The following is a 14,971-nucleotide window of genomic DNA, read 5'->3' as shown; positions in this document are numbered from 1 at the left end:
TCTACCCTTGAGGACATAATGCATTATTGAGCCCCAACCCTAAGATTTACCTTAACTTAAATTTAATTCTAATCGTATCCCAAAACCAAGTCTTAACCTGAAACAAGACATTTGAAGAACTCCTGAGCTGCCAAATGCTTCACTCTCAGAGTCTAAAACTTAAGCTGGTCCCCACAAAGATTGAAGCACAAGTGCAAACACACACCCACACCCACCCACACACCCACACACACACACACGCACACACTGAGGCATATTGTATTTCTCCTGTTGCTGGCCAAGTTCTTTGATGTAAAATGGACAGTAAAATGTCCTCACAAGCATTCATGTGTCCCAATAAAACATCTGCTCCAGACAGGTTCTCGCTCCATCCAGCAGCCTGATCGGCATCTGAAAACAGAGCTCCCTTTTTTTTTTTTTAGCTTTATGTCTCCCTGGGTTCTCCATGTTGGAGCTGCTTTGTAGCTGTATGAGCTGTTTGCCAAAATCAAAGCCAGGTCCCCCTTCCTACAGGCACCAGGATCTGTCTGTTTGTCTCTCTGTTTTACTGTCTCTCCCCGGCTCTAAATCGTCTTTTATTTCTCTTCTTTTCTTTTCCCATTCTGTGCGTTGCCAAAAAAATTCTAATTGTCTGTTAAAATAACTTTTTGAACACAAGACATGACTTCACCTGCAGTCATGAATACAGATTGGGATTTGCAGAGATGGAAGATGGAAAAATGCTAAATTAAAGAGTTAAATGTCCAGTGTCGTCTGCAGCTCTGTGTGTTTTGTGTTGATGGGTGGAGGTGGGCTGGAGCTTGGCATCATTCAGGGTAATGTGGCTCTGAAAAAAAAAAAAAAACTATCTCTGCTCCTTGCTTTGCTATCACTCATGCATGCTGCCATTTGCATGTATATTGCAGACATAGAAATGCATATGGTTGAGAGGTTTCTAAACTCCCAAACCACCATCTCTCTATCTCTCTCTTTCACTCTGCTCCACATCACCTCATCCCAACCATCTCAAAATCTTTGCAAAATCTCTCCACCGCCATTTTGTCTGATATCTTTCTCTCCCCTTTTGTCTGAAATATATTAACATGCTCCTCTTCTCCTCCTCGTCTTTTCTTTCTTGCTTTTCTTGCTTGCTTAATTTTTCTTTCTTTTGCTCCTCCACTGCAGCTTTTATTGTGAGCCCTGTTCTTTTTTTATTAGCCGTCTCGAAAGCGTGACATTTATATGAACTGCTCTTGGAGTTTTCTCTTTCCCATTGTCTCAGTGAGGCTGCAGACCCCTCAGCGCCATGGCTCCACACGGGGTCAGCTCTTGCCCTCTGTCGCCATTCATAATTCTCATATCAGCCAGCAATGAAACTTCATATCTTCATATCAACGATCCTTGCCTTTTAATAACACGGGAAATTGCTGGTCTAGGTGGCTGCTTGCAGTGAATATTCTGGATGGACATAAGCTGGATTCATTAAATCAGACGAAATAAAGGAGAGGAAAATATCTTGTTAACGATTGTTTTATGAAGAAAAAAATTAATCTGTCATTTACAAGTGACAATGATGCTCATTTCTCCGGGTGTGATTTGTCTGCAGCAAAGAATGCTTTCATGTAATTTCTCTTGCTATTTTTCTCACACACAAACACACACTCTCACATGTAGAACACAGTGATGATGAGTGTACTGGAGCCTCTAATGACCACAAAACATTTCCCCTCCCACTGCTAAGTCTTCTCATGAGAGCAACCTGGAAACTGAACCTGTGTGTGTGTGTGTGTGTGTGTGTGTGTGTGTGTGTGTGTGTGTGTGCGTGCGCTGGGCACACGCGCGCATGCTTGCATTAGCAGGCGCAGCTCCTGACTGATCTGTTTAAAGACACACCAGCCACTCTGATTACCGTCTCCATAGCCAGCCATAAATAATGAGATTTAGCTCAATTAGGATCCTCTTGAGGTGTAAAACAAGTGGAGAGGCTACAGTTAGCCTCCAGTAATCCACACAGCTCCTGCTCGGCCTGCTAGTGGATTACAACCCCCGGGTCACTGTTTATCCTTTACGTAAACTAACTGCTGTGTGCAGTGCTCGGGCTGCAGAGCAGAGCCGAGCGGAGCAGACACCTCCTGGCCCGATAGCATCTGATCTCTCAGCTACTTGACGAACAACAGGACACTCCGGCTTCCACCTTCCCCCCAGCAGCAGTACCATCACCGCCAATGCTCCATCCATCTTCCAGCTCTTACTCTGGATCTCTATCTCCACTGCTCAGACATGGGGAGTGGAAGGGCAATTCAATCTCAGTCATATCTGCTGAGAAATGGTGATGCTGCCGCCGCCTTGTACAGTGGGGTGGTGGGCCGGCCACAGGCCACATGTGTGTAACACCACACAGGAAGTCGCACACATGTAAGAACACCTTTAATACTACAGTGAAAATATGGTTTAACCGCTGATTTCAGCAGATTACAATCGTATACAAGTACACTATTCTAGATTTCCGATGCTCTGATATTTAACAATTGAACGCAAGCACCCCTTCTCAAACCCTTTGGATCCTGGTCTCATCGTTATAGTAAATCTTTTGAATTAACGCCATATCTATTTTAACAGGCTGTGTACTTCCAAACACTATAGTTTGTCAAGGTTTAGCAAGGACTCAACTGGATACCATCCCAAATATGGCAACAAACTCCACCTGGCCCATATTTGAGTTGCTGCTTGTTATGGGGATTTACTGTACGTCTGACATCTTTTATATAATGCGACTGCTCCGACTGGTGTGTGGCTCAGTTGGGAGGTAAGATACTAAATTGTAAAGCCCCTTCCCCACTGAACAAAAACACACTAACACCAACTAATATCTGGCTTTTGTTTAACGGGAAAGGTTACAATTGGCATTCACTCCAAGGACAAATGACCCTGCAGTAGTCACAGGTATTTATCGGCTCCAGCTCTGATCAGCTTCAAATGGCAGAGATGCTAATTTTAGCCCCTTTGGCAAGGTGATGCAATGACAGGCCGCCATAAAATACCATTCGTCTCCTTCCAAGCAGCGCTCAGAAATCATTCAAAATTTAGTTTGAGGGAGAGACTGAATAACTGAGAGATACATGAAAGAAGTAATTAACATAACATCTTCACTGGCCTCCATGCTGCTTTCTATTGTTTACTAACCTGTTTTACGGCTTGTCCGTGATGTCGAACGTGACAGACAGGCATACTCCTCCACCGTAGCAACACATTCTCACTCTGACCCCTTCACGTATTTTTTGTTTGGTCATGGACTTTCCATGTCCACATACGACGTACAAGGTACCCTGGGTGCATTGGACATTGACGATCTGGGACACTGTGTCAAGTTCTGCCTGTTACATACATTGTCTTCTTTCAAAATACACTTCTGTTTTCACAGGAAATTTAACGCTTAAATACAGTCTCTTTCAAAATAAACGCAGTATGTTGGTAAAACACCCTCAATTGACTTTTTTCCCCCTTCAACAACAAAAGCACATGGTTAGGTCCAGGAAAAAGAACAGGGTTTGACTTTAAATCTTTCGGGATGTGAACACTGCTCTCTCAGGTGAAAGTTGGTGTTTGTTGGACCCATCCACCTCTCCTCCCACCTGCCCCACTCGGACTTTCGCTGCCTTAGCTTTCGTCCTTGTCTCGCCATGTTTCCCTCTGATGCCTCCAGGGGCTGTTAAACTATAACAGCAACCAGCCACGGATCATGCCAACGTTCAAGGACGCCTTTTTTTTTGTTGGTTTCTGACTCTACAACTCACTGCCCAAGCACCGGATTTGACAACTTCCGAGTGACACCAGGTTGACTGCAGAGCAGTGTACACATCTGTGGTCTACTGGTAGTGGGAAAGTAATCTTTCACCTATCTTTAACAGCTTTTCCCATGTTTTAAAAACCTGCATACACTGGCTAATTTTGGTGGGAAAATGGGTATACCTGTCCAGAGTGACCTGCCTTTCTTTCTGCAGATCAGTGTAGACTCTCCATGAAATTGAAAATCAATCATCATAACCAATAATCAGTCTCTTCATTCACATGCTTTTCACAGTGTAATGCAGTTTGATAGTCCAGCAATGCTCTCAGTTTGAGTTATCCACGTTCGATGCCAACTTGAAATCAGCGCCGTTTTGTTCATTGGCAAAAGATAAGCACATTTCTACATAAGGCGCACATGGAAAAGCAACATTGCTCTGTGTGCAGTACAAAAAATCCATGTATTCAGGCAAGGAAGGTAATGCAATAAACAAGAGTATCCGATGACTTATGAACATGCCACAGCGATGACGGAACCGCAAAGACAGTGTTAACGTTTCTGAGATGACACACGTTGAATCTTCATGTGGTTCTACAAATCGCTTGGCAATCAGACCGCTGTGCATTGCCCTTTCTTCTGATTGATTGACAGCTGCCAGTAAAAAGTCAAAAAGCTGTAAACTTCACCGCAGACTCTTGAGCACACCTCGATTAATATGTGACCAAAACCGTTTAGTTTTGCAGGGGGAGAATGGAATGTCTCCCAGAGAGGTGTGGTCTGTCTGTCTGTCTGCTTGTCTGTATGTCTGTCTCTATGTCTGTTGGTCTTTTGGGCTTCCATTTTACGGCGTGTTGGTGAGGCCGACACAGATATGGTTTCACTCCCCTTGGCAGAGCCAGGCCCCGCTGCTGACAGCAGGTTTTATTTGATGTGGACGTCCCGTGTTGGGTTTCAGAGCTGGCTTCAACATATGATCTCCATTATGACCAGAGGAGGAACGTATGCTGGTGGATGACTGGTGACTCTGGGCAGACAGGAGAGGGGGGGTGGAAGAAGAGATGGAGGAAGGCCAACAGATGGAGAGTGGCGTGGAGGGAGGGAGAAATGTAGAGGTAGACAGACAAATAGATCAGGTGGACAAGATGATGAAATGGAAGAATGGAGAAAACAAATGAATGAAATTAAAAACAGAGATATGTGAGGGAATAAGTGAGAAGGGAAAATGGGAGTTCAGTGTAAATTCAATCTAGTTTAATAGCAGCCAGGCCCTGATCCTTTCCCAGCTGGCCACCAACGTTGTTAGACATCGATATCTGGTTGAATTTAGGTTTTGTTGTTTGGGTAAGCAAAATTCAATGCCAGGACAACGTGTATTGTCAACATCATTTTGACGTAGATTACTGATGGCAGATGATATTTTGTTAATTTTAAGTTGTGTTGTTAAGTAACCAAAATCAAGCATCTTCTAAACATCTCATGCCAACATCACATTGACGTAGAAAACAACATTTGAGCGGGATTTATACTTGTGCAGCAGACCCTACGCCGTAGCCTATGCACGTCACCTACACCGTTGTGAGCATTTACACTTGTGCGGTGGTGTGTCTGTGTCACTGTGGAGTTACACCTCCAAAACAGTAGTTGGCGGCAGGGTTTCTGTGAAGTGCTGTTTAGTTTAGTTGATACAAAACACACATCAAACATGGCAACAATTTCAAAGCTCACACAAATCGGCTTCACCATAACTTGCGGCATTCACAGACAAACACTTGTCTTTATGTGGACACATTTTCCTCACAAATATAACAGGCTAATGTAATTAGCACAAGCCTATAGCATTTTACATTGTATAAATTAGCCTAGCGGCCGGTGATCTTTTCCTCTTCTTATATAAAACCAGGGACAACAGCAACATTTAACAAGGGTAACGGCACATAATTTGGCTCCATTACAACTCACAAGGTTCACTGACAAAACAACTGTCTCATACTTAACCTTTTCCAAACAAATATAAGATGCTAACATTATTAGCACAAGCCTATGGCATTTTACAATGTATAAATTAGCCTAGCGACAAGCAGAGATTTCCTCTGCTCATATGAAACCAGGATAACACACAAGACTTAAAATGCTATTTCTGTGAGGGCTTTATTGTCTTCACAATTTATTGTTTTTTTATCTGCAAAATTAAAGTAAGTGAAAGCTTCATTTCCACTGAGGGAAATGGTTTCAGCTCACAAAAATACACAGGAGGTCTGCATCAGGTTACAGCGTAGGGTATGGCGTAGGCTCCATGTCAATGCAGAGCCTTCGCCGTAGCTATGATGTCGATTCAATGCAGTATAGGTACACAAGTATAAATTCCGCATTATTTGTAAGATATTGAGAAAAAAAACTTGTTTACTATTAACTTTGTTTAATGTTTATGTCAAAACAGCGTGAAATTCTAATGTTGTTAGACATTTAAATTATTGTCAACCGAACTTTAATTCCAACCAAAATTTGACGTCTTTCCTACGTAAGAGTCCATCATCTTTCAGACATCATATTGACGACCAGTGCCAGCTGTTGTTAAGATAGGTGTGTATATATTTAAACTTATTTTTTCTGGGTATCTTATCCTGTGTCACTCTGATTGGTTCCTGTCACTATAGAGGTGGGGCCATACCTGTGTTGTATGTTTTGAAAGCCCTGACGAAGACCTGCAGTAATTGAAACATGTTGGCTCTTTTGATAATTTAATTCTTTAAGAGTGCCTGGATTGCCGCCCTGTTGAGACAGCTGGGGCATATTTAGCTACACACAACTAAGCCTGTGTCACACAGTACACAATACTTTGTCACATGCATTTAGCCCCTTACAACAAAGATTTTATAAGCAAAATGCTGATTATTCAACAGAGAAGTGGCCTTTTTTATTTTACAATCTCTGATGAGTGGTTTGGTTTGATTTCAGGATACTTCCAAACACAACAGATGTTGATGACACTAAGGAAATGTATGATTTCTTTTAGATATGCAAATTGCAAGTTTACATCTTCCCACATGGACATCATACACCATCTGTTCATTTATTGCATAAAAGTCATCGCTATTAATTAATTATTAGTGGCATTGTTATTCTGTATTCTCGAGCATGTCTTTGAAGAATATTTACGCCACTGCAGCATCCCTCTACTTCAACTTATTTGATTTTTCCTCATTTAATGAACTCATTTTGTCAGTAAATGTGAGGATGTAAACATAGCATTCATTACAGTAATAGTAACACACAAGAGCAGTTTAGCTTAATGAGAATAAATTTGTGTTTTCAGTGAAGAGATTACAAATGACTCATCTTTTTCATCATCAATACTCCACCACACTTCCTTCAGCAGTCAGTCTTCACAGCATCAGTCTTAACATTTGATAAATCTATGACATACACCAGGCCTACACTTAATGAAATCTCAACATATCACGAGTAGTAAACTTTATGAACCACTTAGTTCCACTGCACTGAAAATGAGGAGGATGCAATACATTATATTACATACAGAAATGAAAACAACCACCAGCTCCAGATGCAAATTGCCAAATTCATACAGCATGTACTCGCCTTCATGAAACTTAATTATATGTTGGCACAATACCTGATTGTTACTTAACTAATGCAGCCCGTTTTAAAAATCTGGAATATGTTCTGACTAATAGATTCAAGGTGTTAGACGGCATTTGTTTAAAACAGGAAGAATTAATTACACTGAAAGTCTTACATAGCACCTGCTGTGAAAGGTCAAAAAGATAAGTGACTTAGCTATGGCAAACAGAGGTTTTGTTCAACAATATATTAACTCTGTGTAACAGTGTCTAATAAGACAGGAAAATGGCTTTGTCGCTAACTCCCACCATACATCAAATTATTGTCAAATTAAGTGGAGTGATAACTGACACAAATGGAGCCAGTGGTGACAGTAATATACGCAAAACAGTATCATCAGCAGCATGGCTGGCTATCACTTCTGACAATCTGAACCTCGCATGCATGATGTTCTGCGTGACCTTCAGGGGCCTTCGTTCAAGCACCAAAAATTAATTTCACGTCATTGTGTGTGCATTTACACGCCACCACATAGGACCGCCTCGTAATTCGTCAATAATAGGGGTAAGTTGCTTATGGTATATAGCCTCCAATCTTCCCTTGTGTTGATAATAACTTGGCCTAACTCTAGCACCAATGTGTTTAATAATTTGATGGGAGGAGGAGGGGGGGGGGCAGAAAAATCATATTTATTGGATTTAACTGTTTTGGGGGCTCTCTCTCCGTCAAATTGAGCCTGCACACCATTCTATAATTCCTTCTTATCGGCCAGAGGCTTTAGTTATTTACTTTAAAATGGACTAATTTCTTATTCCAGCGGAGGGAGGGTCGGCCGCTGACTTGAACAGCTGCTTCATGACCCAAAAAACTGTCAGTCTTTCCCTGGAATAAATTGTGGAATGTTCCATGTAGCGACGCGGGGGTGGCGGAATCCGGGCGGTACCACGAATGTGTCGCGAAACAAGCTCACAGTCCGTTTCCGCGACGGGAAAACAATCACACGCTTAATTTAAGATGTCCGGTGCTACTTGTGTTAAATTCAGTAAGGTTTTGAGGCGATTTAAAGACGATGTTTTGCGCCGCTCACCCCCGCCTGTGAGAGCAGAGATTCGTGTAGGCTCATAGTAGAATCAATTCACAGAGAGGGCAGCTTGAAACCGGCCGCTCATGCCTGTGCGCCTAGTTTGGAGAGAGTGGCGTGTCGGGCAGCTTGGAGTTTAATAGTCCGGGTAGCATCCGTGCTGTATGTACATGTCTGTCTCCTCATGTGTACGTGCATGGCTGTTACGGCTGTAAAAAAGAAACCGAGAGAGAGATGGGGGAGAAAAAGTGTGCTCGGAATTTTTGATTTGACATGTTGTTAAAGCTCTGATTGAATCTTTGTTTTAGGCGCAGCGGAGGTTTATGACAGATGTCGTGGTGAAATAAAGTTAGTGCTCCAACCAAGTCCGCTCCTGGTGGATGTGTCTCTCTCTCCTGAGTATGTGTGTGTGCGTAAAACAAAGCGACTGGCGCACACAGGGTGGAGATGGGGATGGGGATGGAGATGGAGAGTGTGTGTGAGCATCTTCCCTCCCCTCCTAAAAAAAAAAACAACCCACAAAACTTTTCACCGTGGCAAAGCTGATCTGACACAGAATCACATTCATTTTGACACTTGTCACACACAGTTGGCGTGACTCAGATGGCTGCAAAGTTGACAGGTTTCATGCACAGCTACCTCTGTTATTTGTCCGAGTGCACAAAGACACAAGGGTACAAAATAATCCAGCATTCAAGATTTCAAAATTGAAATTATAGGGCAACATTTAACCATCTATACCACCAAAATACTCAAATATATTTTATTAAATTGGGACTAAATATATCTACTTCAACTTTGTGCAATCTTAAATATTATTTTTAAAAGCCAATTTCCACAATTCAGAGATCATTTCTCTTGCTTCTTTCTTACTCTTCTCATCCCCAGATCACTTTCTTGCACAAGGTATATAAGAGCAAGAATGCATGACATTTTCATCATTTCTCTGAGATGAATTATGCACAAATACACACTACAATAGACCGTCCAATCAATCCCCCTGATGAACTCTCCTTCTCCTTCCTTTAACTGTCTCCGACTGTCGCTCCTCTCTCATTATTCTGCTCATTTCCACAGTCAGTCACACATACACCATCCACACATGCTGCCCTGTGTGCCTGTTTATATATATATATATATATATGTGTGTGTGTGTGTGTGTGTCAGTGGTGGTGGCTTGTTTAATGCACTGCAGGTTGGCTCCTGCAGCAGGTCTGGCCAGATAAGAGCAGCACACAGCTTTCTGCTGGGAGGGAGAGAGAGGGAGAGGAACATTGCCTCTTCACTCACATAAACCATTAAATTGTAATAATGGGGCCACCAGCGCTCAAACCTGGATCCATAGCGCCCCCTGTGGGTGATTAGCTGAGTGGCAGCCCAATGGGACGGGGACCCTTGTTGCTGGTTGTGCTCTGTGTGTGTGTGTGTGTGTGTGCACCCTGCTGCTGAATGAGGTGCGTGTGACTGTTATGTTTAGGGTGATTAGCAAAAAGATTCAACAACTAGTATTGCACATAGAGATGAAAATGAGCAGGCCAGAAAGAGAATGAGGAAAAAAAAGGTGAAGTCAAAGACATTAACTTGAGCATGGGTGTAGATTTCAGGGGGGATACAGGGGACATGTCGCGCTCAATATTCAGAAAAAGTGCATCTGTCCTCTCCAAGACTCTTATTTTGACAAAAACAAAGACATTTACACCATAAATTGGTGCAGAAAAATCCACCTGCAGCACATTGAGTGCTTGATGCTCAAAATTTTCTGGCAGAGGACTCCAACCACTGTTTCATATGTGTCCCCCCAAATGTTGAGACAACACCTACGCCCTTGAACTTGGGTACTAGGGAGCCCAATCTAACTCAGAAGTCGTCGAAATCCGGCGCTTGTGCAGTGACGTATGGCTTCAGAAACCAACGAAAAAAGGTGTACTATAGCGTCAGTATGATATGCAGTCAGTTGCTGTTATAGTTTTACAGTGCCTGGCGGCGTCAGGGGGAAACACGCGGGACAAGGACAAAAGTTAAAGCAGCGAAGGTCCAGCTGGGGCAGGCGGCAGGGGAGGTGATGGGTCCAACAAACACCGACTTTAACTCGAGAGAGTGGTGTTTGTGTCCCGTAAGATTCTAGAGTCAAACCCTGTTCTTTTTTCCAAAACCTAACCTCATGTTTTTGTTGTTGGAGGAAAAAAAAACCTGTCAATTGTGTTGTGCCGACGTAGTGTGTTTATTTTGAAAGAGACTGTATGTAAATGTCAAATTTCCTGTGAAAACAGAAGTGTATTTTAAAAGAAGACAATGCATGTAACTGGCAGAACTTGACACAGTGTCCCAGAGTGTCAACAACCAACACACCCAGGGTACCTTGCATGTCGTATGTGGACATGGAAAGTCCATGACCACATGTCAATATGTTTAGAGGTCAGAGGTTACAACTTTACGACCCTGGGCCACATTCATTTTAAGTCGCAGATTTCTGATGTAGCTGGATTGATCCCATCACACATAGGTGTGGATTTCAGGAAGGACAGAGGGGATATGTGTCCCCTAAAATTTAAAAACTGCACCTGAAATAGTGGAGGACTTTTATTTTTGACTAAATATAAGACATTCAAACCATGAATTGATGCCAAAGAGGCACAAACTGGTGCATAAAGTTCACTGGAATGTAGTGTTTGATGCTTAAAATATTCTGGACCCCCAAATCCCCAGTTTGATTTGTGTCCTCCCTGATGTTGACACCAGAGTTGCATTTCTGAACGGCCTGAAACAGTAAAATAAAAACCATTTTTGTGGCTAGTCAAAATTTCTAAGTGGGAGTGCGGTGCTTGGAGATTTGGCCTCATGACCTCAGTATCGATATATAAAATTATGGGTAAGGAGGCCCGGTTTGGAGCCACCGTCCTGTGGCAGGAAGAACAAAACACCATCCTCTTGCAAAAGGCTTCCTCTCAGCCATGTGGCAATGTGACTGAAAAGGATTAAACCCAGATTTTCTTGATGGTGGTCCACACACTGCGTAAGAAGTACGAGTGACGTGTGTGTTGTCCCGAGCCTGAGGCTGCATGGAGCATAAAATCTTATCTTTCCCTGCGTCAACACAGAAATACTGATTGCAGGAGAAAAAGCAAGAGTGAGACAACAGACCCCATTTGCATTAAATGAGTCACATGGTGGTGTGAAAAGTACAATCTGTCCCTACTCTTTTATATTTTTTTTATTTTGTTCTCGTCCACCACGTCCACACACAAATATGGGATCTATTTTTAGCCAGGTCTCTCTCTCTTTCTCTCTCTCTCACACACACACACACACACACACACACACACACACACACACTTAGGAGACCCCCTACCTTTCTCTCTCTTTCTCTCCCCAGTCTGTCATCAATGGGAGCCCAGCTGCTGCCAAACTCATTCACTACATACAGAGCGAAGGCCGGACCCGGTCAAGTTACTGAAGTGGCACTACAGCAGGCAATTTTTCTCTCTTTACCTAAAGTGTCTGAATGTATGGCAGACAAATCAGAGCTGTGCTCCGGCCTGCACCTCCTGTGCAGTGGGTGAAAAGGCAGCCAAAGATACAAATTTGCACCCTCTGCCCACACAGCAGCTGGAGGGTTTGACCCTTGTGTGAGAAAACAACAAAAAGCAAGAGGATGCTCTGAGTCTGAAAAGTTTGCTCTCAATCCAGGTTGAGCTTGAAACCCTCTGACTCCTCTCACCTCACTAAAGGCTTGTAGTAATTGCCATCACCTGTCGACACACCCTCAAGTGCTAATGGGGAGTGTCAGTGGTGCCTTCAGACCTACAGCGTGCACCGTGACCAGCAGCACCACACTCTCCACACTTAAAAAAAGCTCCCTGCCAAAACATCATAGGGTAATATAATGTAACACCCTCTTGTAGAGAAGCTTCTTTGCTTTGATTATGTGTCACAGCTGACAACAAGGAGGCATGTTTTGATATTTCCTTCTGTCTGTCTGTCTATCACACAGCCAACCAGCATGTTATGCTAATTGGACACATGCACTGGAGGCTCTGTTGTGCTGCCCCTGGTTTGTGTTTGATTATGTATTCATTGTATCTGTGCTGTTTATGATGCAACGACAGAAGAGCCACACCAGATTTCTTCTTTCTTTTTTCTTTTTGTTTTTCAAAAGAAGCTTATTTAAACTAACCTAATGAGTTTCTTTGTTCCAGTTACAGGTGAGCGCAGGAGAAACAGTGTTTTAACTTTGATTGATTTATAGGCTACAGATTTTCTGGCTATACCAGATTGTAATGCAGATAAATCTCTTCTGCACAGTCTAAGTACAAGTTGAGGACCGTTCAGCCCTGCAGACAACTGTGAGCAACTTTCCCATACAGACATGATATATTTACTGTCAGGTGAAAACACAAATAGCCCACATGCAAGATAATATGTAAATTAAGTTTGTGTTTGATCAAATATCGACACTCTTGATGCAGAGATTATGAATGACAAACTTCAGGGTATGATTTTAGCCCCAAATGCATGAACTCTCAGATTTCTCTCTAAGTTTGCAGAACTCCATCACACGTGTTTGTCTCCTGCAGGTAAAGGCAGGCAGGTGCTTCATTTATTCTCTCAGCAGTTGTCCCAGCAGCAAAATGTGCCTTCACTTGATGCCGCAGCTCTCATCTGTTATGTTTTCTGTGACCATTTTTCATCCCCTCAGAAAGAGACTTAATGTATTTTGCAGAATAAATATCAGCCATTATTTTTCCTGACTAGTATGCCCACCTCAGGTTCTTGTGTAAGAAGATGCCTCATGACTGTTTTTCAAATGAGCAGCAAACATCTGTTATCCACGGCCGTAGAGCCTTCTCTCTCTCTATGACTTTAAATGGTGTTAAAATAAAATAAAAACACTTCTCTGATGCACAATCGTGTATAGTTATTGAATTATCACTTAAGCACAGGTGAACTCGATAAAAGGCACAGCTGCCTCATCAGGGTAGTTAAAGAAACACTGAAACTATACTGCCACCAAGTGGACATCAATACTTACTACACACTTAGGACCTTATTGTGAAAGTGGAGAAAGAGATTTGGAGAGAAATGTTGATTTGTTGGATTTTATTAACAGATTTCAAAACAGATATTTAAAAAAATATATATTTAAATGACCAGTGTTAAATGTAATAACAAGATTTTTTGACCTACATTATACGGCCAAAAGTATGTGAATGTTCAAATGTGTAATTAATGTAACTTTTTCCTACATTTTCTTTATTTTTCTGCTTTTTTTCTCAGAGTAAACAAGATTCTTTCTGTCCCACACACACACACACACACACACACACACACACACACACACACACACACACACAGCTGCACACTCTGGCTACAGTATACCATGTGAACCATCTATTTAGTTATATTCTACCAACAGCATCAATGTCACGATGGCTGTTTCACCTTGTGAGTCTGTGTGCATGTCAATTCAATTTTATTTATAAAGCCCAATATCACAAATTACAATTTGCTTCAGAGGCTTTACAGCATATGGCATCCCTCTGTCCTTTGGACCCTTGCAGCAGATAAGGAAAAACTCTCCAAAAAATGGTAGGAACCTCAGGAAGAACAACTGAGGAGGGATCCCTCTTCAAGGATGGACAGACGTGCAATAGATGTCATACAGAACAGATCAACATGATAAATGGACAGTGATCCATAACACAAATGTGTGTTATCATAGCAAAATCCTGGTGATACCTATTGGACCATAACTACCACAGAGGAGTATTTTGCAAGGTCTTTATATATCTGTTTGTCTGCCTGTCTGTGGACAGATTTTGTCAGTATGATACCATTGTAGGGGACACTGGCCACCCAACTTTATGCCCCTGTCTCTTGTATCTTTAAAGATGTGTCGCTCACATCACAATGTAGGCCGCGCTAGAAGATAGGTGTGATTCAAGCCATAGAGTCATAAGTAAGATGGTAAGAAGTAGGGAAGAGGTCATTAGTGGCCCCACTTTACAGCCCTGTGCCACATTCATTCTAAGTTGCAGATCACTGTATTGCAGCTGGAGTCATCTCATCACACATAGGTGTAGATTTCAGGAAGGACCTGAAAAACCTGAAAGTAGACGACTTTTATTTTGACTAAATTAAAGATATTTACACCATAACTTGATGGTGATGAGGCACAAACTTGTGCATAAAATTCACCATAATGCAGGAAATCAAGTTTCAAATTTCTGGACCCCCAAATCCTTCCTAATATTGACATGAAACTTACACCCCTAAGTTCAGTCAGGAACACTTTAGTCAATGAAAACTTTATTTCCATTTGCAGTATTATATTTGGCTTATATATGGCTCTGTTCTAAGGTCTCTCTGCCTTTCCACACGCCTACATGGAATGCATAAGGCGGAGAGAGCACACCCTTCCACTTGCAAATGAGGAAAGCCTGAGGTAGAGAGAGCAAACCTCCCTGCCCTTCCATGCGCCTACATGGAAAGCCTTAGGCAGGGAGAGCAGCAGCAAAGACCCTCCTGGAAAGGAACAGAGCAAGAAT

The 14,971-nt window shown here is 42.4% G+C and overlaps 1 protein-coding gene across 1 annotated transcript in view; it reads left to right on the top strand.

The window, feature by feature from the left end:
* zgc:92140 (uncharacterized protein LOC447854 homolog) overlaps window positions 1-14,971 on the top strand; it is a 670,238-nt gene that overhangs the window by 430,736 nt on the left and 224,531 nt on the right. The gene's annotated exons all lie outside the window — the stretch shown is intronic.

Source organism: Epinephelus fuscoguttatus, linkage group LG10 (genome assembly GCF_011397635.1).
Source record: "Epinephelus fuscoguttatus linkage group LG10, E.fuscoguttatus.final_Chr_v1".
NCBI lineage: Eukaryota > Metazoa > Chordata > Actinopteri > Perciformes > Serranidae > Epinephelus > Epinephelus fuscoguttatus.
The sequence above is the reverse complement of the archived record's forward strand: the minus strand, read 5'-3'. Positions and strand labels throughout refer to the sequence as shown.